The sequence below is a fragment of the Uloborus diversus genome, chromosome 6, assembly GCF_026930045.1.
Source record: "Uloborus diversus isolate 005 chromosome 6, Udiv.v.3.1, whole genome shotgun sequence".
NCBI lineage: Eukaryota > Metazoa > Arthropoda > Arachnida > Araneae > Uloboridae > Uloborus > Uloborus diversus.
The window spans coordinates 90,252,333-90,272,714 of NC_072736.1; the positions used below are offsets into that span (position 1 = coordinate 90,252,333).

At 35.2% G+C, this 20,382-nt stretch overlaps 1 protein-coding gene across 1 annotated transcript in view; it reads right to left on the reverse strand.

Moving 5' to 3' along the window:
* Positions 1–17,778, reverse strand: part of LOC129224657 (CDK-activating kinase assembly factor MAT1-like) — a 30,277-nt gene extending 12,499 nt beyond the window's left edge. The window contains exon 1 of the mRNA XM_054859196.1: positions 17,670–17,778. The gene's annotated coding sequence lies outside the window, so the exon portion shown is untranslated. The remainder of the gene's footprint in view (positions 1–17,669) is intronic.
* Positions 17,779–20,382: the final 2,604 nt, after the last annotated feature.

Sequence of the window (20,382 nt, forward strand, 5' to 3'; positions counted from 1 at the left end):
CATCTGTTCCCCATTTCCGTGGAATTGCCCATAGTAGAGTAAAAATAGGAGTCGGACCAAAACATCCAAAAAAAAAAGCTAAACCTGGTGCAAATTGTTTATTACCCTCCCAATAAGAACAGGTAAAAAGTCCCCCCCCCATTGTGCGTCGGGTTTCGGAATGGGGGGCATCTAAAAAATGCTGTTTTGAGAATTGTTTCGGAATTTTTAGAGTAAATTTCAAGAGGGAATATTATGTCATACTAAATTTAAAAGCATGAAAATAAAGGCGTTTACCCCCAAGAGGGATGACACAACCCACCTAGGGCCCCCTTATCCCCGTAAAACGAAGCAGCACCCCCCTCCATACATTTCAAGCGGAAATATTATCTTATGCAAAGTTTAAGTTAGTAATCAAATGTGTCCATCCTCCAAGTGCGATGGTGCCCCTCCTTCCAAAGCTACAGCACCCCCTCCCCTAGAAAAAAATAATACGCCAATCCCTCTCCTCTCCTCCCCCTTCTTTCCATTTCAAATAGAAGTATTATTTCATGTAAATTTAAAATGCATTAAATCAGGACTGTCCACCCAACAAGAACAGTAGCTCACCTCCCAAAACGAAATAATATACTTAAAGATTACTCCTCTCCCCCCCCCCCCCCTCTGATGGCACATTTAATTAAATGGTCAGAAAAATTATGCTGAACTGTTTTTTTTTCCTTTTACTATATTGCTTTTTTGCAGTACTTAAAAGCAAAATTTTTAGTTTGCGTAGAAATCTTATACTGGAAATACCATCATTTTTTTAGGACAAGTGGAAGTTGAAGCTAAATATCAAGGCCAAAAGAAGAAAGTCGAACTTTTTATACTTAAAAAAAAATTTAGACACAATTTTTGGCAGAGAATGGCTATATTCTTTCCAAATTGAGTGGAATTTCGTAAAATCAATTAAATCAGAATCCGTGGGTAAAATATGCGATAATAGATTGGTTTCGTTGCTGTATAAATACAAGGATACTTTTGATCAAGAACTTGGTGCAATAAAAAATTTCGAGTGCAAATTAGAACTCAAACCAGAAGCTCATCCGGTTTTTATCAGAGCCAGAAGTGTTCCTTTTTCTCCGAAAAATAGGGTTGAAATTGAATAGATAGATTGGAAAGCAAGGTATTATAGAAAAAATCGACACATCGGAATGGGCTACACCTGTGGTTCCAGTAGCCAAAAAGGATGGTTCCATATGATTATGTGCAGATTATTCAGTTACATTAAATCCAAATTTGATAGTTCAGCAACACCCTTTACCTAGATCGGAAGAAGTTTTTGCTTTCTTGAACGGAGGTGCACAATTTTCCAAAATCGATTTTAGTCTAGCCTATCTCCAAATGAAGGTACACAAGGAAAGTCAAAAATTATTGACGATCAACACCCACAAAGGTTTATACACTTGTAGACGCCTAATGTTCGGATTGAACTGTGCTCCAGCAATTTGGCAAAAGTACGTGGACAATTTATTCTGTGGTTTAGAAGGCATCAAGGCATTTATGGATGATGTGAGAGTGACTAGACCTGAGGATGAATCTCACTTTTCCCGGTTAGAAGTATTTTTTCAAATTTGTAAGGATAATGGTCTAAAAATTAATTTGAAAAAGAGTGAATTCTTCAAAGACGCCGAAATCAACTTTCTGAGTGACAAAATAAATTCCTCTGGCATCCAGAAAACAGATGAAAAAGTAGAAGCTATCGTGAAGGTACCTGTTGGCGGAAATGTACAGGAAGTTAAAAGTTTTTTAGGTCTTGTAAATTTTTATGGAAAATTTTGCCAAAAACTTTCTACTTTGGCCTATCCCCTCTACAATTTAACCAAGAAAGATGTAAAATGGAATTGGACAAGAAAGTGCCAATCAGCATTTGAAGCAATCAAGAATGAAATTTGTTCAGAGAGAATACTGATGCACTATAATCTAGTCATGTTCCAGATATCCATATCCGCGCATATCCGTGGGAAAATAAAGATCTGTATCCTTATCCGTTGCTTTTTTGACGGATCTTAAACAGATCTTTTCTATTCTAAAAATTTTTAAATATTTGAAAAAAAAATGACTTATAAATTCCGTTTAAGTTAGGTGTTATTCTCTACTAGTGGTATCCGCACGGCTTTGCTCGTAGCAGAAAATTAAAAGCCCATTTGGTTCTCATGTATATTTACAAATAATGGACGATAAATTTCTCGCCAATTGGTTATGTTCATTTTCTTGCCCATGTTACGGTTCCACATTATGATAATTTGGTAATTTATTTTTCCACGTTGTGATAATTTGCTCGGTAAAATTTTCTTAAAATTGGAATAGAGAAAGAACAAAATCGAATTTTTGAAAAAATCGCTTCAAGGTGCACACCCCTATGCTACAAACTAACTTTGTGCCAAATTTCATGAAAATCGTCAGAACGGTCTAGGCACTTTGCGCGTCACAGAGATCCAGACAGATAGAGAGACTTTCAGCTGTATTATTAGTCAAGATTTAAATTGTAAGGTATCATTTCAGAAGACAATTTGCAAATTGATAAGGAGGCTCTGGTTATATCCTGAGGTGTAAAGAAATTTATCGATATCTCAAGGGTCGAAGATTCATTTTGGGGACAGACCACAAGCCTCTAACTCAGATTTTCGGATTGAAAAAGGGTTACCAGCAATGTCAGCCGCACGACTCCTACACTATGCACTCCATTTGCAACCTTTTCAGTTTGACATAGAATATCGAAACAGTAAGGATAACAGCAATGCAGATTGCTTATCAAGATTCCCTCTTATATCAGAAGAATTAGATGTCATATACGATATCTTAATGTTTCAAATCTCCCAGATTGAGACGTTCCCAGTAAAATTTCAGTTATAGGAATAATTAAAAATAATGAATAAATATTGCAACAAAATTAGAATTGAATTAAGTAATAATTCTATTGCATTATGACAGCAACTAGTCAGATTTAGGGGAGGGCAGGCGGGGCTGCTGCCCCAGGGCTCCACAACAAAGGGGCCCCCACAATAAAATTTTTACAAAATATCCTAACTTTCACGGGTCAGCATATATATATATATATATTATTATATATATTGCAGTTATAATAATAACAATATAAAAAAAACAAATAGCAGTAACTTTAGGATGTATTTACTATTAAAGTGCTGATCGAAATATATATATATATATATATATATATATATATATATATCAAATTTATTCGGATATACATCAAAATATCGGACATTTTCGAAAATATGAGGATCTTTCTGAACCCTGATTAGGGGCCTCCACTCCTCTGTTGCCTCGGGGCGTCCACACTTCCAAATCCGGCCCTGAACAGCAATTTTATGTATGAAACATGTGTAAAATCAGTTAATTTTATTTTACCCAGTTTCGTACATTTTCTTGCGCCGTCCCGGACTTTTTACAAAAAGTGGACAAAATATGAGCCCTGCATATGAAACTCTAAAAAAATTTTTTTTTTCTTCCAAAAATATCCATGCAAACAAATTTTTTTGCTCAGTATTGAACAGTCAATGAGGTTTTTCCTCTTATCTCCTAATTTTTACTCTCAATACATTTATTGATGTAAACAGTGCAAGATGTGTTGAGTAGGTAAACTACGGCCCGAGCGACAACTTCTGATGGTGGGAAATTCATGTATAGCGTGTAAGCACAGATAAAAAGTGGGGTCATTCACCTCTTTGATAAGACTAAAGAAAGCCTAAAATTGCGTTTAATGGCGTGTAAATTTTGGAAAATTTAGAGGAAGAGCCTCTGATTAACAAGCTTCTCCCTAAAATTTATCTTTTTAGGTCTTTCATTTCAAAAAATCTTACGAAGGAACGAAATTTAGGTACACATTTCTTCTTAGTAACGTAGTGAAACACAGCCTAACATGCTTTTTGGGGCATCAATTTCAAAAAAAATTGATCCGGAAGAAAACTTTCTCCCTCCTCTTTTCTCTAACATCGCTAAAGATAGCTTTGAAATTTTAGAAGGTAGAGCTCCTGAATCTATCACCATTTCTCTAACTCTACCAAAGATAGCTTCACTTCAATCAGTGGCAAATACAAGGGGGGGGGGATCATGGGTTCATGATCTCCCCCCCCCCCCCCCCAACCGCAACAGTATTTGAATGTTTGCTCAAAATAATTTAAAAATTTGATTGAAACCGTAAGAAGTGGATACAAGAAGGTGGGGTCATGCCCCCTCCCTCCCCCCCCCATCAAAATCTGCAACAATACTTTGTAATCTGTTTTAAGTTTAATTGCATTTGAGTGGTGAAAATGACTGCTTGAAAAAGAAAGAAAAGTCGGACCAAAACCATAATAAGAAACAGTAAATAGTTCTCAAATTCTTTTTTTTTGGGGGGGGGGGGGGGTAAATCTTATTTTCCTATTTAGAGCATATGTATTTAAAATATGTAAACAGTAAAAGAACAGTAAAAGAACAGTAAAAGAACTCTTGAGACAGTTAGTCTGCGGCACTGGGTTAAGGAGCCAGTACAATGAAAAGTAACAACGCCGATGTCTGACGCCCGATAGCTTTTTATGCAACAAATTTACTGTATCCAAAGCTACAGGTATAGCTTCAATCGATGAAACATTTGAGTGTGTAAATTTTTTTTTATGCAAAGTCTCTGTAGATTATAATAGCTTTCTGTTGAAAGTTTTAGATACAGGGTTGGCAAGGTTTTGGACACTATACGGTAAAAACTACAGTAAAAGCCCTGGTTTTTACCGTCCTGTCCAAAACCCTTGTATCCAAAACTGTCTGAAAGTGTCCAAAACTATATTTTTAGAAAAATTGTATTCTGAGAGAAAACATCAAAAACAGAACAAAATTTATCAAAGTAATGTTTTATATTGAACATTTGTTCAATAAGAACATTCAACTTATTTATGCAGCTGATTTTAATGCAGTTACATTGAAGTTGAATTCTTGATTAAAATTAAAATTTGTATGCATGAGGTTATTCAGGGTTTTTTTTTTTTTTTTTTTTTTTTTTTTTTGACATTAGTAACTAGGGCTCGACCGATGGAATTTTTTGGCCGATGGGCCGATGCCGATTGTTGGCCGATTGTTCAAAGATGGCCGATAGTTTTCCTCCAAATGGCCGATGCTATTCGCCGATGGCAAGAAAAAAAGTAAAAGAAAAAATTAATTTGAATTCTGATATTTTTAATTCAAATTATGTTTTTCGCAATCACGAGTTGCGACAGGACCCTACTCATCGGAGTTATTATTTTTAGAAACTGCTCCTGTCCCCCCAAAGTGCCCCTTTTCCTGGGCGGTTACGTGTGTATAGTTTTGTGTGTGTGTGTAGGCGCGCATGCATGTGTAGGCTTGTGTGTACGTAGACCTGTGCATACAGGTAGGCATGTGTGTCTCTCTGTGCATGTAGGCCCTTGTACATGTGTAGGCGCTTGTATATGTGTAGGCTTGTGTGTGCATAGACTTGTGTAGGACATGAACGCTACCGACCAGGAGAAGCGGATTTCGGGGGGCATTGCTCAGGCCCGGAGGAGCTGCGCTTGCAGAGGACGATGGGCGAGAGTGCTGCAGAGGGAGGCGGGGGGGAGGGAAAAAATCAGCGTAATGTCTAGGACAGGCAAATGAGAACAATAAGCAATCATGATTGCTCAACAAAATCTAACAGAAATAAATTGATAAGATTGTCAGGGATTTAAAGGATCATTGATTCAATTCACTTTACTTCCTTTCTGCGAATAAGGAATTGTAATCACAAAAAAAAAAAAAAAAAAATCAGATTTCGACCAAAATTTCTATTTTACGATCACCCAATTTAAACTTCACAAGTTTTTTAAGGCACATCTGTACATGCATATGTACCTAAGAACATATAGATGACCGAAATATCCATTTTGAACGCCTCCTTAGTTAAGTATCGCAAATTCTCTTGTGATGTCTTTATGCGCGTATACTTGTCTCACTCAATAACGTTATGAAATAGTAAGTTGAAAACTCATACGTACGTAGTATGATCTAAAAGTTCGAGGACAAGTTGTATAAAACCTTACCCTGAATAGTTCACATTACCGAAGTACATCTGTCTAAAAAATAGTCACCTTGGACGACTATGCACTTCTGCCAAAGTTCCTATAGCTTTTAGAAGGACTCCTGGAAGACATTTATCGCAACCTCCTGTGCTGGTTGACCTCTTGCGCTGCTGCTTTAACTTCATCGTGGGGAAGATGGTGACTTTCATGTTGAGGATACACGGTTCGATCGGTTAATATTCTGATATGACAAACAAATAATATAACGTTTCGTCGGACTTAGCTCCATGTGACTTTTACCTGTTCCCAGCAAAAAACAAACAAAAAAAAATTTGCATGGACGCCACTTTCTTCCGTCAGGAGAAGATAAAACTGCACAGAAGGTAGCAAAAAATGGCTCCCAGGAATGTTTCCAAAAGTTATATGAACACTGGCAGAAGTACTAAGTCCCTCAGGATGACGTTTTGAAGGTGGATGTGCTTCGATAATGTGAACTATTCTGGGTAAGGTTTTATACAGCTTGTCCTCGAACTTTTGGATCGTACTATGTACAATCTTTTTAGGGTGTAGTTATCCTTCTCCTTTTTTGCCTGCTGTATGATAAAAGACAAAGAACAAGAGCCAAAAAAAAAAAAAAGGAAAAAAGAAAGAAAAAAAAGGAAGAAAAAGAAAGAGTTTAATAACTAATTGATTTGTTTTTGTTTGTTTTTTAATTGAACATATAACTAAGATTACAGCAATATTGTAATAATGTATGGATTTAGGTACAGTAAACATAGTTAAAAAACATTAAATTATGTTGCTAATCTTTCAAAAAAAATAAGAATAAAACTATTAAACCGTCAACAAATTACGCAATTAAAGTGGAAAGATTGTACGTAGACATTTTTTAGTCATCAAATTAAACAAAAAAGGTGACAGATAAATTACAAGATTAAATCGTAATAGGAACATTTTTATACTTATTTAAAATTTATGAATAGGGAAGTTTGCATTTTTCATAAAAGTTATAACAGTGACATAAATTTTGAGTAAATAGGAAATAGCGATGAAAGGAGCGAGGATCATAACGCAGCTACAACAAAAAAACTCAATATTTACAACAAGTTAATAACTGAATACATATACTACTTGATCTGATGTTTGCAAAGGTAATTTTGAACAATTTGATTGTTTAATCTTTTATGAAGCAATATAAACAAGTTCAAATTAAATTTTTCAATTTAACAATAATTTTCTGAAATTTAAAAAAAAATTCATAATAGAAAATCCTTGGAACTTTTCTATAACATATTATTAAAAATATGATGAAAAGGAAAATAACTTATTCACTGATTTTACATAAATACATAAAAATAGTTACTTACAACAGAAAAAAAATCGATCGCTATTAATGATGCAAAAAAGATGGCGCATTACGAAATATAGGTGAAACAAGTATAAGAAATACGCAAAATGACATTTCTTGACCAAAATAAATAATCGCTAAATATTTAAGAAATGCTTGAAACGACGAGGGTGGGTTAGTGGGGTCACCCTCTGATTTTGGAGTAACTCACAACATTAAACTTCGGCCTCATTTTTTGGTACAGAACCGATACCACCAACGCCTAGGAAGAGTTTCTGAATCTACTTCAGGTCTTCAAATTCAAAAGTCCCTTTGATTTCCGAATTATGTCACCATTCAAAACATCTTTAATCAATTTCTTACATTAATGCTCTAAATTCTTCCTAAACAATAGATAAAGCTTGAAAAAAAAAATCTCTAATTTTATGAATGGTGTTAGTTTTAAGCAACTAAGAAGTATAACTAGAGTTTAATTTCAGAAATTGAGGGTGTGGGAGGTGGGGCACGCAAGTGTTCTCGGAAATACAAAAAATAGTCGTAAAAAATAGAGTTCAAAACAATCATAAACATTGAGCAGAAAAACCCTTTTAAAACTTGCACCCGAGTTTGTTTTGACGTGCAGTGGCGGATTTAAAATATAGCAATTGTTGCAATTGCGCGAGAGGCCCCATAACCATAGGGGCACCGTAAAAGTTACAAAAATGCTTATGATAAATGTTTTTCAACTTCTGTGATGGAGAAATAGAGCCCCAAAATGTATTTCAACGGGCCCCAAACTTATAGCTCCGCCGAAGCGCTACAGAAAAGACTGCATTACTGTGATTCATATTACAAATATCGAAAAATTCAAAATTACCGTAGGTTTAACGGGAATCTAACAAAATGAAACAAAACCGATTACACCATCTCATGTTTGTTTATATAGTCTCCAATTCGGCAATATATCACCAAATGATCGTCAGTCTGAGACGCTATATTAGTTTTTCATTGAAATAAGTAATTAATAGCCACTAAAAATGAATAAATAGGCTTTTTAGAACACCCGATCGGAAACAAAAAGGGAAGTGCACAACTGGAACGTACTCACACCCCACATGCGAAAATTTAGCCATCTACAGTTTACCATTTTTGAGTTACAACTTATGAGAGACACATACGTATATCCAGTCGCAAGAAACAACGCAATAATTAACTTGTTTGGTACCTGAATGCAGTATTAAAAACTCTTTCAGGGGTGACTAAAATAGAAATTCATACTGAAATTTAAGTAAAAAATTTTATATGAAAACAATAACTCCCTTTACTTTGTATTAAAAAGTAAAACGACAGAGGTCTTTTTTTTTTTTTTTTTTTCAAAAACATCGGCCAATTCCATCGGCTTTTCGATGTTTTTTAAGGCCGATGGGCCGATGTTTCCTGCAAGTTAGCATCAGCCGCCGATGCCGATGGCTAAATTGTTGAGCCATCGGCGCCGATGCATCGGCCAGGCCCATGCATCGGTCGAGTCCTATTAGTAACCAAATTTCCTTATGCTTATGCATGTGTGCAAATGAGAGCCGAGTTAACAGGATTTTTACCATCCTGTTCAAAACCCTAGTGTCCAAAACTACTTTTTGAGAAACTATATTTTGTGAGAAAATATTAAAATCAGAACAAAATGTGTCAAAATTATTTTTTGACTGTTTAATATATTTATTCAATGTGAACATTCAAGTATAAATATATATGTAACTTGTTTATGCAGCTGATTTTGATCTAGTTATGTAGAAATTAAATTCTTCCTTAAAAATTTCAATATGTATGCAGGAGGGTTTTTTTTTTTTTTTTTTTTTCATCCATAAAACCAAATTTTTCGACATTTATGCATGTGTTCAAAAGAAAGTGTTCAAAACATAGTGTAATAACTGATTTAAATAATTGACTTAAATGCAATAAATTACAATTTTTTATAGTTACAGAATGTATTGCATTAAAAATATGAATTAAAAACAGAATAACACAAGTTTTATAGCATTAGTGTTAAATCATCAATTTCTCATTCTTTAATCTATGATTTAAAAAATAGTTTTTACTAAAACATCATGTAAAACGTATTTGCAAAAACATTCCTTTGAGTTATGAGTTATAAATGGAACTGAAATTAGCTGTCTTGGTAGTGTTGTGAATTTGGTTTCATAACTCTACTAACTGTTACATAAGGAAGTTTTATGTAATATTTATTGGCAACTTTTTAAAGTAAAATTTGTTTTTATGAATATTTTGGAGAAAAATATTATCAAATACTCATTATATATAATTAAACCTCATTAATATCTATATTTATGCATTACGAATAGTGCATTGAATAAGAATTGATTAGATTACACCGCTTTAGCATAGTTTTCGACAGTTTAAGACACTTTTGGACTGTTTTGAACGGTAAAAACCACCTGTCCTGTCCTAAACCAGTTTTGGACAGTCCAAAACCCAACCTTGTTCAGATAGTTTTGTTTTTAGTTGTGCTGAGTTATATTTTAAATGTGCTGTAAATAGTTTATTAGTTCAAATCAGTGTCTTGGATTTAGTATTGTGCAAGAAATGTAAAATTTGAGTGTCGTTTTAGCTCAAAACCTCATTGTACAAAGGGTCTCGCAAACTAGCCCACCGTATTAGACGGAAACCCTGTTGAAAAAAGTCGCAATTATTAGAAAAGCACTACATATAACGGGGGTTCCCAATTTTTTTCCGACTCACGGCACCCTTTGACGTATTACAATTTTTTCACGCCACCCTAATCTATTTCAATTACACACGCATATTGAAAATATGGACAGCTCACCCTAATCTATTTCAATTATACATGCATACTGAAAATATGGACAGCTCGCGGCACTCCTCGCCCCCCCTTGCGGCAACTAAGGTGCAGCGGCACTCACTTTAGGAACCCCTGACCTATAAGAAAAGCAATGAAGCGTACGGGTGACAAAGCAGTGTAGTCTCTTTTTCTGGACTTTTGAAAAAACTCATGAACCCAGAATCGATGGAAACATATCTGGAGTTCCTGTATCAGACTCTAAGACTGTGACGTCTTCATAAACCTCCAATTTCCTACAATTGGAATTTTTTAGTCGGTGAGTAATTTATCAAGTCTGTATTATACTTATGGAATGTTTAATTTTTAATTAAATTTTTGCTGCATTTTTTACCATTATTTTAAGTGATGTTTTACTATTATTTTAAGCGATGTTATTTTTCTGCATACAAGATAGATGTGCTGAATACAGAGCTGGCAAGTTTCTGCCGGGGCGGTTAAAACCACTGGTAGAAACCGGTTAAAACCGGCATGGCGAAAACCACTTTCTGCCACATTTTCGGCAGAAACTGGCAAAAACTCTCAAAATGACAAAAAAAAAAAAAAAAAAAACTCTTGACAGACAGTAGAAAATGCATGGAAAAAATAATTAATTGTTAACCAAAGCACATGTTAATTTACAATATTATCACAATTCAGAATCAAATGTTACATTGTTTGGACCCTTCAGTTACTTCATGGAAAAGGTGGTTCCAAAAATCTAAATAGTTTCTCAATTTAATATGCACGAATGAGAAACTTTAGAATATTCTTGCAACAAAAGAGCTAGCAGGCAATGCATCAAGGAACAAGTAATATTCATAAAACATTCAAATTGTATATATTTTTTTTAACTGGTCCATCATGTAGTAACTAGGGTAGTGGTAAAAATTCGACTTGAAAAATTAGTTTCGAGAAGTGAGGCCAATTTGTTTTGCAAAGCTGTGATATTAGGTACAAAATCTAGATTATTATTGGCAAGTAAAATTTGACACTTTCTTCTGGAAGCACATGATAATTTCAATCACAAGCAATTTAGATGAAGCTTATTTGTGAGCAAATTAAACAGTCGAGCAAATTACAAACAGTAATGCCAGTTTAATTTTGTATGTCACTCCTCTATCCTAAGAACCCATAGGATTTTCGTCCTTTGTTACATTAATCCAAATATTACGAGCATCAGCAATAGAAAAATTCCCTTTCTGAACTAAATCATGGGCACTAGCATAATATTTTATTTTTGAAATGAAGTTACATTTTTTTGTTTACCTAAACAAATATCATTTAGTAATTACTTTAGTTTTTTAAGACAATTTAAAGTTTCTGCCAGTTTTAACTGGTTATAACCAGTTTCTGCCACTGGCACGGCAAAAACTAGTTTCTGCCGGCAGAAAGCCAACCCTGGCTGAATATCATGCAAATATGCAAATTCATAATCTAAGATGGATATGTGTCGAGTACAGTGGTTGGAAGTAGCGCGCTACAAGTAGCGACGCTACTGTAGTAGCTACATTTTTGAGTAGTTTGTAGTGTAGCGCACTACTTTTTTAAAAAAGTAGTGTAGTGAGTAGTTAACTACAAACAAATTGTAGTTTGTAGCGATTTCTGGAAACTACTTTTAAATAAACTGAAAAAAAAAATCAAGGTTCAAACGAATTTGACTGGCGCAAATTTTACACAAGTACATCAGCGGATGCAATGAGAAATAAGATTCATAAAAATACGAGCTGACCTCATGCATTTCATTTTGACGCCATCCGTTCTATCTGTTCAACGCCATTAGTTTTTTTTTGCCGTCGTAATTTTCATATTTCACCAATACTTATATTGCAAAAAGCACTTATTTTCGCGAAAATGAAGATATCGGTGATTTCGCGAGTTGAAAATTTGGAGAATTTTATATTAAAAGACCAGAAGATTGTAAAACAAAAATATTTTAGCGAGGCTTAAACTTTCGACAGTATTCATCAAATAAAAAGAAGCTACTGAAAATGTTATAGAAAAGGATGAAATTGAACTGTTCTGGAGGACATACAATAAATACGAGCATTACAGTGTGTGAGAGTATGATAACGGACGTTTTTCTTTGTGTCTTCTGATGAGCTAATTTATCAATCTTTTTTTGTTCAATCCTCTTACGGTGTGTGTGTCTGCATCAGGGTGCCCCCCCCCCCCAAAAAAATCAAATTGATTTTTCCAGTCACACACTCTTATATTTTATCCTTTTTCGTCAATATATATATATATATATATATATATATATATATATATATATATATATATATATATATATATATATATATATATATATATATATATAATTTGAACAACGGCAGCAAGTGCCGATTATGTCTGAAAGTGTGAACCAGCACTTGTGTAATGCTAGGCAAATTAAATTAAAATGTTTTATTAGAAACTCAAAATTTCTCTTGATAAAACGTTGCTCCTATACCCCACATATGCACCACAAAAACATTTATTCAAATTAAAAACCATTTAGATAGCCCATACGTGCCTAACATTTATAATTTTCTACAAAAAATTTAAGTTTTTGATACATATTTTCAGAAATGTAAGATTTTACGAAATTATCAAGCTGAAAAATATAAACAGTTAATTAGCGTTAAATAGAAATTTTTGTTTTCCTGTAATTTTTAAGTCTCCCACATAGTACTCAAAGATCTGGTTTTTTTTCCAGGTTGAGTTAAATTTTTCATTCAAAATATATTATTTTTTATTATTCGTTTGTAATTGTTGATCTGTAAATGTGTTCGCCAGTGATTTTTGAACTTGATATTCTATTTAAATTTATATGTAATTTTTTTTAAAGATAACTGAAAAAAAAATTAATTTTTTAAATAAAATTATAAATTTTAGGTCAAGTGTGGCATGTCTAAATGTTTTTTAATTTGAATAAATGTTCTTGTGGTACATGTGTGGTGTTGGGTACAGGGGCAATGTTTTATCAACAGAAATGTCGAGTTTCTAAAAAACTTTTTTTATTTATTTGTCCTAGCATACAAGTACTGTTTTTACCCGACTGCGCGTGCGCGACGCAAAGGAGGGTAATGTGTTTATCAGTCTATGTATGTATGTCCGTTTCTATGTGGAGTTCTACTGGCTAAACGCCTTGGCCAATTTTGCTAATTCTAACGTCAATCGATTTGTCTTAACCTTGGGAATGACACTAAACGCATGACAGTAATCAAAAGTAGCATTTCAAAAACCGGTTGCCATTTTGTCAGTTCGGGATCGGCGCACGTTGGGTGTTGCACACTGTGTCGTACGCTACCTGCGTGTGACAAATGCAGGTAGTTTTCGCTGCCTGATTTTTTTTGTTTACTAAATCTACTAATTGGAGTCTCAGTGGCCGAGTGGTCTAAGCGATTGCTTCTCCCACTTGAGGCGGTGGGTCAAGACATCCTCGCTCCGGATGTACTTTCCCCTCTTTCAGATATAAAGAACACATGAAAGAATTTACATGTATTCTGTACTGTAATAAAAAATATATCATGCGTAACGAAGGCAAGACACTCAGATTGTAGTCCTCATCAAAATAAACCCGTGCAATAAGCACCAAAAGAAAGAAAGTCTACTAATTCGATTTTCATCTCTAAACATGTTGCAATTGTTTTTGCTTTGATTCAAGGGACTGAGTTTCGCGACGTGTACTTTCTTGAGAGGTTTTTTTAGTTTGCGAGAAAGATTTCACTGACGAAGGGGGGGGGGGGGGGCGTTTCCGATTTCGCGTCATCATGAGTTATACAGGCTGTTTATATAGCTGTGCTGTGGTTCACTTCAGTTCGCGCATTTTGGCCGAAGGTCAAACACATGTAGCTTTAAGCCGAGACCAATTATCAGTAGTTTAGATCACCGCAAGTTACTTAATAAACCTCACGATACAAACAAACTCTCTTAATGAAATGACAAGGTTGTGAAATGTACCATCTTATAATCATAATAACTAAGTCAATGAAAATTAACTAAAAGGTGTCAAATAAAAAATTATTAAATAAAAACAAAAAACCCGACTGCATAAAAACCAAAAAAACTAAAAAGGAAAATGTATAAGCCCGGTAGTTTAGAATGTATTAAGTACTACTGAATAACTACACCGTTGAAACAGTTTTATAACTGTGCACAGATAAGACAATTCATAAATTCAAAAGTAGAATAGAAGGATCAACAGTCGGGGCCCATTCCTTTCTAATTCAAGGATTCCCTTAAAATTTGAATGGGCCCCGACTGTTGATCCTTCTATTCTGCTTTTGAATTTATGATTTGTATTATCTGTGCATGGTTATAAAACTGTTTCAACGGTGTAGTTATTCAGTAGTACTTAATACATTCTAAACTACCGGGCTTATACATTTTCCTTTTTAGTTTTTTTTTTTTTTTTGGTTTTTACGCAGTCGGGTTTTTTGTTTTTATTTAATAATACACTTTCAGGTGCAAGTAGGCACGGGTTCCCGTTGTGCAAATTATATGAAACTTTTTCTCACGATTGTTTTGACACAAGAGGAAAAACAAGAGTGTATGCGACTTGAAAAATTGACTTTTATTTTTTGAGGGACAACCTATTGTGTATGCTTTTTATTTACTTATCTTTTGGAAAGTAGCGAAGTAGCGACTACATTTCAAAAGTAGTTTGTAGTTGCTAAATTTTGAAAAAAGTAGTTTTAGTTAACTACATTTGTAACAAAGTAGTTGTAGTTCGCTACAAAAAAAAATGTAGTTTTTCCAACCACTGGTCGAGTATTATGGAAATATTGAATCAACCAGGGGTTTTGTGGTCCGAAATTTCTAAAAACTATGAGTTGTTGTTTCCGAAAAATTTTCCGCTTACATTCTCAAACTGAAAAATTACTTTAAAAGAAAATTTTTAAAATGATTTTTATCAATGATTTCGATGATTTTTTTAAACCTATTTGAAGAGCTTTTATGATTTCAATGATTTTTGTTTGTATATTTCAAGAGTTTTTACCAGGGGGCAGGGTTGGCAAGTTTCTGCCAAGGTGGTTAAAACCACTGGTAGAAACTGGTTAAAACTGGCATGGCAAAAACCAGTTTCTGCCACTTTGAGGCAGAAACTGGCAAAAACTCACAAAATGAAAAATTAATTATTGTTATGCAACTGAAAATGCATGGAAAAAATAATTAACCAAAGTACTGTAATTTTATTACAAAATTATATCAATTCAAAATCAAATGTTACATTGTTTGAACCCTGCAACTGACTCTTAGAAAAGGTGGTTTCAAAAATCTAAACAGGTTCTCAATTTGTTGCAAATCTCCGGTGTTTAGCAGCGCTAAACCAGGTCTATGAAATTCGTCACTCTCAAAAAATCCAACACCAACATTGGATCCGCTAAAAGATCCAATCTTGAAAGTCCCAGACAATTCAGTATATGTTCGAGGGTGGCCTGATGGTCGGCACACTTCACACAGGTTGGAAAAGTCTTTTTTCCACTGCAATAAGTCAATGTTTTTAGGTGTCCACTAATGAGCCTAGTGATGGTCGTCTGATCTCGCCTACCACACTTGAGAGATAATGCACCTCCCGGGCACTTCGCCTGGTACCGATTATGGGTAGGAGGGACAGTCCAGGAGGACTTTGCATCTATTTTAGCCTTAGAAAATAGCTCCAGGTAAGTCAAGGAATTAGGTGTATATAATGGCTCACCAGTCCCTTTTTTAGCCAAGACATCGGCCATCTTGTTACCGTGTACATCAACGTGAGATGGATTCCACTGAAAATGCACCTCTCGAAAAGAAGAAATATGCTCCAGTTTGTTAATAATAGAAACACCAGTACCATCATCCACTTTATGAAGGTTCTCAATTTACTACACACAAATGAGAAATTTTAGAATATTCTTAAAACAGAGGAGCTAGCAGACGATGCATCAAGGAGCAAGCAATGTTCATGAAACTTTCATCTATTGTATAACTGGTCCACCATGTAGTAACTGGGATTGTGGTAAAAATTTGACTGGAAAAATAAGTTTTGAGAAATGGGGCCAATTTGTTTTGCAAAGCTGTGACATTAGGTACAAAATTTAGGCAAGTTAAATTCTGGCACTTTCTTCTTGAAGCACAATGACATGATAAATTCAATCACAAACAATTTAGAGGAAGCATATAAGTGAGCAAATTACAATCAGTAATGCCTGTTTAATTCTGTATGTCACTCCTCTTTTCTAAGCACCCCTGTATGATTTTTTATCCTTTGTTAAATTAATCCAAATACTATGAGCCTCTGCAACAGGAAAGTTCTCTTTCTGAACTAAATCAAAAGCACTAGCATGGGAAAATGATGAAATGAAGTTTCATTTTTTGGTTAACTTAAATATCATTTACTAATCACTTGAGTTATTAAAGATATTTTTAAGATTTTGCCAGTTTCTGCCGGTTTTTACCGGTTGTAACCAGTTTCTGCCACTGGCACGGCAAAAACTAGTTTCTGCCGGCAGAAAGTCAACCCTGCCAGGGGGGGAGTTGATGTTCGCAGAACATTTCTGTTTGTAAGACTACGTTCTTGAGCATGCCCCCCCCCCTCCCCAAATGAAACCCCGTACCTGCCCCTGACATAAACATCGAAAATTTTTTGGAGAACCTCCAAACCCTCGTTTCCAATAAGTCATCAAACATAAATCAAAAGCGCATTTTCAAGCCTTCAGATTTGAAAGATTTCTGAAAGAGGGTATTCACTCTCTTTCCACGTTTCTCAGCATACATTCCAAAATTGTTTTTTAACACTCAACACCAAAAAGTTCGTTAGAGTGGTTCCTGAATGTGACATTGTAAAAAATAAACTGAAGTGTATTTTCAGGAATACCAACATTTTCCCTAAAGTTTTAACAAAAGATAGCTTGAAATTACACATTTCTGATTTCAATTTTGGAAAAAATTCTGAAGTAGATCCCCCACCCTCTAACCTAACTTCTCAAAAGATAGCCTAAAACATTTTTGAAATTTCAATTCATAAAATCTTTCGGAGAGATCCCTGAATCTTCTCCATTTGGTCAACTGTTATAGGTTAAACATCTTCAAACATTTACTCCAAATTATGTGTACTTACGTTATGTATTTTCATGGAGATATTTGAATGCTGCAGTAACTCAGGCTAAACATTCATTGTTTTCAAAGGGGGAACATATATTTTCAAACATTAAGGGACGCATAAATTAAATTACTGATCTGCTTTTGCGTGATGCTTCTTTTTACATGAGGTCAAAAAGATAACATATTTGAATAGTCAACGATTTTTAGAAAAAAAATGAGCTAATTTTCTCTGAGCAAGAAAATAGAGCTTTGTGTTGCAAGAGCTGTCAATTTAACAGTTATGAGAAATACATAATCATTTCAACTTATAAGAATTTTAATATTTAAATTGATTAAAACTTCTGTAAACTCAAAATCAATCCCTTGGAGAGAAAAAAAGGAACAGAAGCAATATACTTACTGAAATTAAGGGCTTGTTAAGTAAAGATATTTTATAACACAAAGTGTTTAACTTCAAAATAGATTGCGAAAATTCTTTATTGTTTACATGAAAATCTACACCGTTACCCAACACTAATCTTCGTTAATCGCTATTGGTTCTTTTAGCTTTTGGCTCCAAGATTATTTGTGCCGCTTAAAGAGCAAAAGCTTTAAACATCTGGCTGCCAAGCATTTCTAATCGAATTATTAAGAGAAGGACGTTGCTACTACTCCTCGAAAATAAGCAGCTATGATTGGCTAACGTAGTCTACTCCAGTAGGGGACTACTTATTGGCAAAATAATCGCTCATTTTGGCAAAAAACTTCTAATTCTACAGGAAATAAATTACATGACGAATTATACAGTTGAGTAATATTGTCGGTTGCCATTTTTTTCTTGCGTGCAGAGAAATACGCTCGGAATCAATGTTACAAAAGCTTTGAGGCTTTATCGTAAGCGAAAGCAATTTAAATGTTTCCTTTTTGATTATTCTTTAAGAAATGCTGATGTGTATGAGAATTTTGTGGGATCCTTATTGCGATGAGGACTTCCCTTGAATTTGCTTTTTTCCTTTTTTTTGTGTGTGTGGGGGGGGGGGGGGGAATGCACTAGTACTAGAGTTCTCATGGGTTTTCGAACTAGTATTATAGAGTCCCTACGGAGATTTTTAGAGGGCGGAAATGGTTAAGAGGAATGTATTGGAAAGGAGATCTCTTAATACTCTAATGGAGACTTTTGGGGAATGTTTTTCTTTTTATAATATAGCTTGAGTTCTTGAGTATTAAACGTCCTCCTTCACAGGGGTACCCACCTAGGGGGAGGATCATGGCGTTTTTTAGGGGTATTTTTTTCATTCGGGGGGACTCTTGCTCGGGTGTTTTTTTACGATATTGAGAGGAGATGCGCCCTTGCCCATCGGGGATGAGCACCCCTGTCATTCAAATGAAGCTTTTCAGGGGACTATTGTCCTTAATTTGATGCGTCGCTTGAACAGGACCGTTGACGTTATTTATTAGGAAGAAATATACGCGGAGAGAGAGAGTTCTTGGTGCACAGGCTGCTTTAATTAGGTTTTTAAGGGGGGTAGGTTTAAGTGATATGTTTATCCTCATTTTAGAGGGACTCTCTTTATGGGGGGGGGGGGGGGTACTCCGGTCATAGACGCTCATATGGGTGGCAAGTGAGGGCTCAAGCCCCTCCCCCCTTAGAAATCACAGAGGCGTCACCCTAAGGGCAAGGGCGCACCCGTCTCAATATTGAGCTCCTTCCCCCAAATGAGAAAAATACCCCTCCCTATAAATATTTTAATGGCGCAGTATACGCCATGACCCCCCCCCCCCCATCCCAGGTAAGCACCCTCGGAAATCAGAACTTCCTTGATTTTAGTATTTTTTCTTCGCAAAAATGTATTAACATTTCTCTAGCTATTAATGAATAAGTTATTAAAAATGTCAAATTTTAATAACTCTAATCTGTACAGAAATCGATTTCCACGGGGATATCCTGCTACACCATGGGGAAAATATCTGGTCCCCCTCTTCTCAAAATGTTGCATATGGGCGCCCATTTTCCGGGATCAATATGATATATCAAGGGGTTAAATGGAGTTAGGACATCGCTCATGAGAAAGATTTAGGCACTCTTTTGATACTATTAAATTGTTTCTTCATTCCAAGATAGTCACTTTTGGAGATCGGGAGGTGTCGACTGCCCCCTCCCCCCCGTTATAAAAATTTTTTGGACTAATGTCAACTATACTTTATCTTAATGAACATTGGCAAGGTCGATGCTATTCCGAAACTGTTGACTTTTTTTGTTCAGCATCATTTTTAGTATTTCTTCAGGAGAGAAATCCGACACTGCCTCTGTTTCGGTTTCTGACTTTGTATGCATATCGCGCGTCATCAGCATTACGTTAACGTCATATGTTCCTAAGCATGAATCTTGCTTTGTAACCGTGTTTCTGATCTACACACAGTCAGCACAGCTTATTTGGACGATATAGTTTTGAATCCCCTACTGTATATATGCACAATGGGGAGAGGGGAGCATGAGTGTCCTCGGTTCCAGGGCTGGATCTGCGTACCTGCAGACCCCGCGTTGCGGGGGGGCCCAATGTCCCAAGAAATTGGGGAAAAAATAAAAAAATAATAAATAAATAAAAAAATACACAAAGACTTAATTACGTCACAAACATACTACTAGGGGAATGGCCCCTTCAGATTTTGGGCACAAAATTTATAGATCCGTTCCTGCTCAGTTTAAAGTAAAATAAAAAACAGAGCCCCTTCAAGAAAAAAATTGGGCCTACCAATACAGGGCCGCCAGAGCTTGAGTTTTCCTTCAAGCTCTTATAGTTTTTTCAATTGGAGACTACCTTTTTTTAAGATCAAACTATCCAAATAACGAGCCTGAACCTCCCTCCTCACGACCATATGGCCTATTGTGGCAATTGTCCCTGATGAAAAAAAAATACTTTGTGCTGATTAACTAATACGAATACGACGACCAGCCAGCAGGGGCGGATACAGAAAAATCATTTGGAGGGGGTACGGAAAATTGAATAGCCCTCCCCCCCCGCGTCACCTTTGATGTTTCATAACAAAGCTTTAATGACTTTATTTTTAAAAGTGAATGTTTTTTATTTCTCCTTTAGATCGAGGAATCTACTTCGAAGTACATGAATATTATG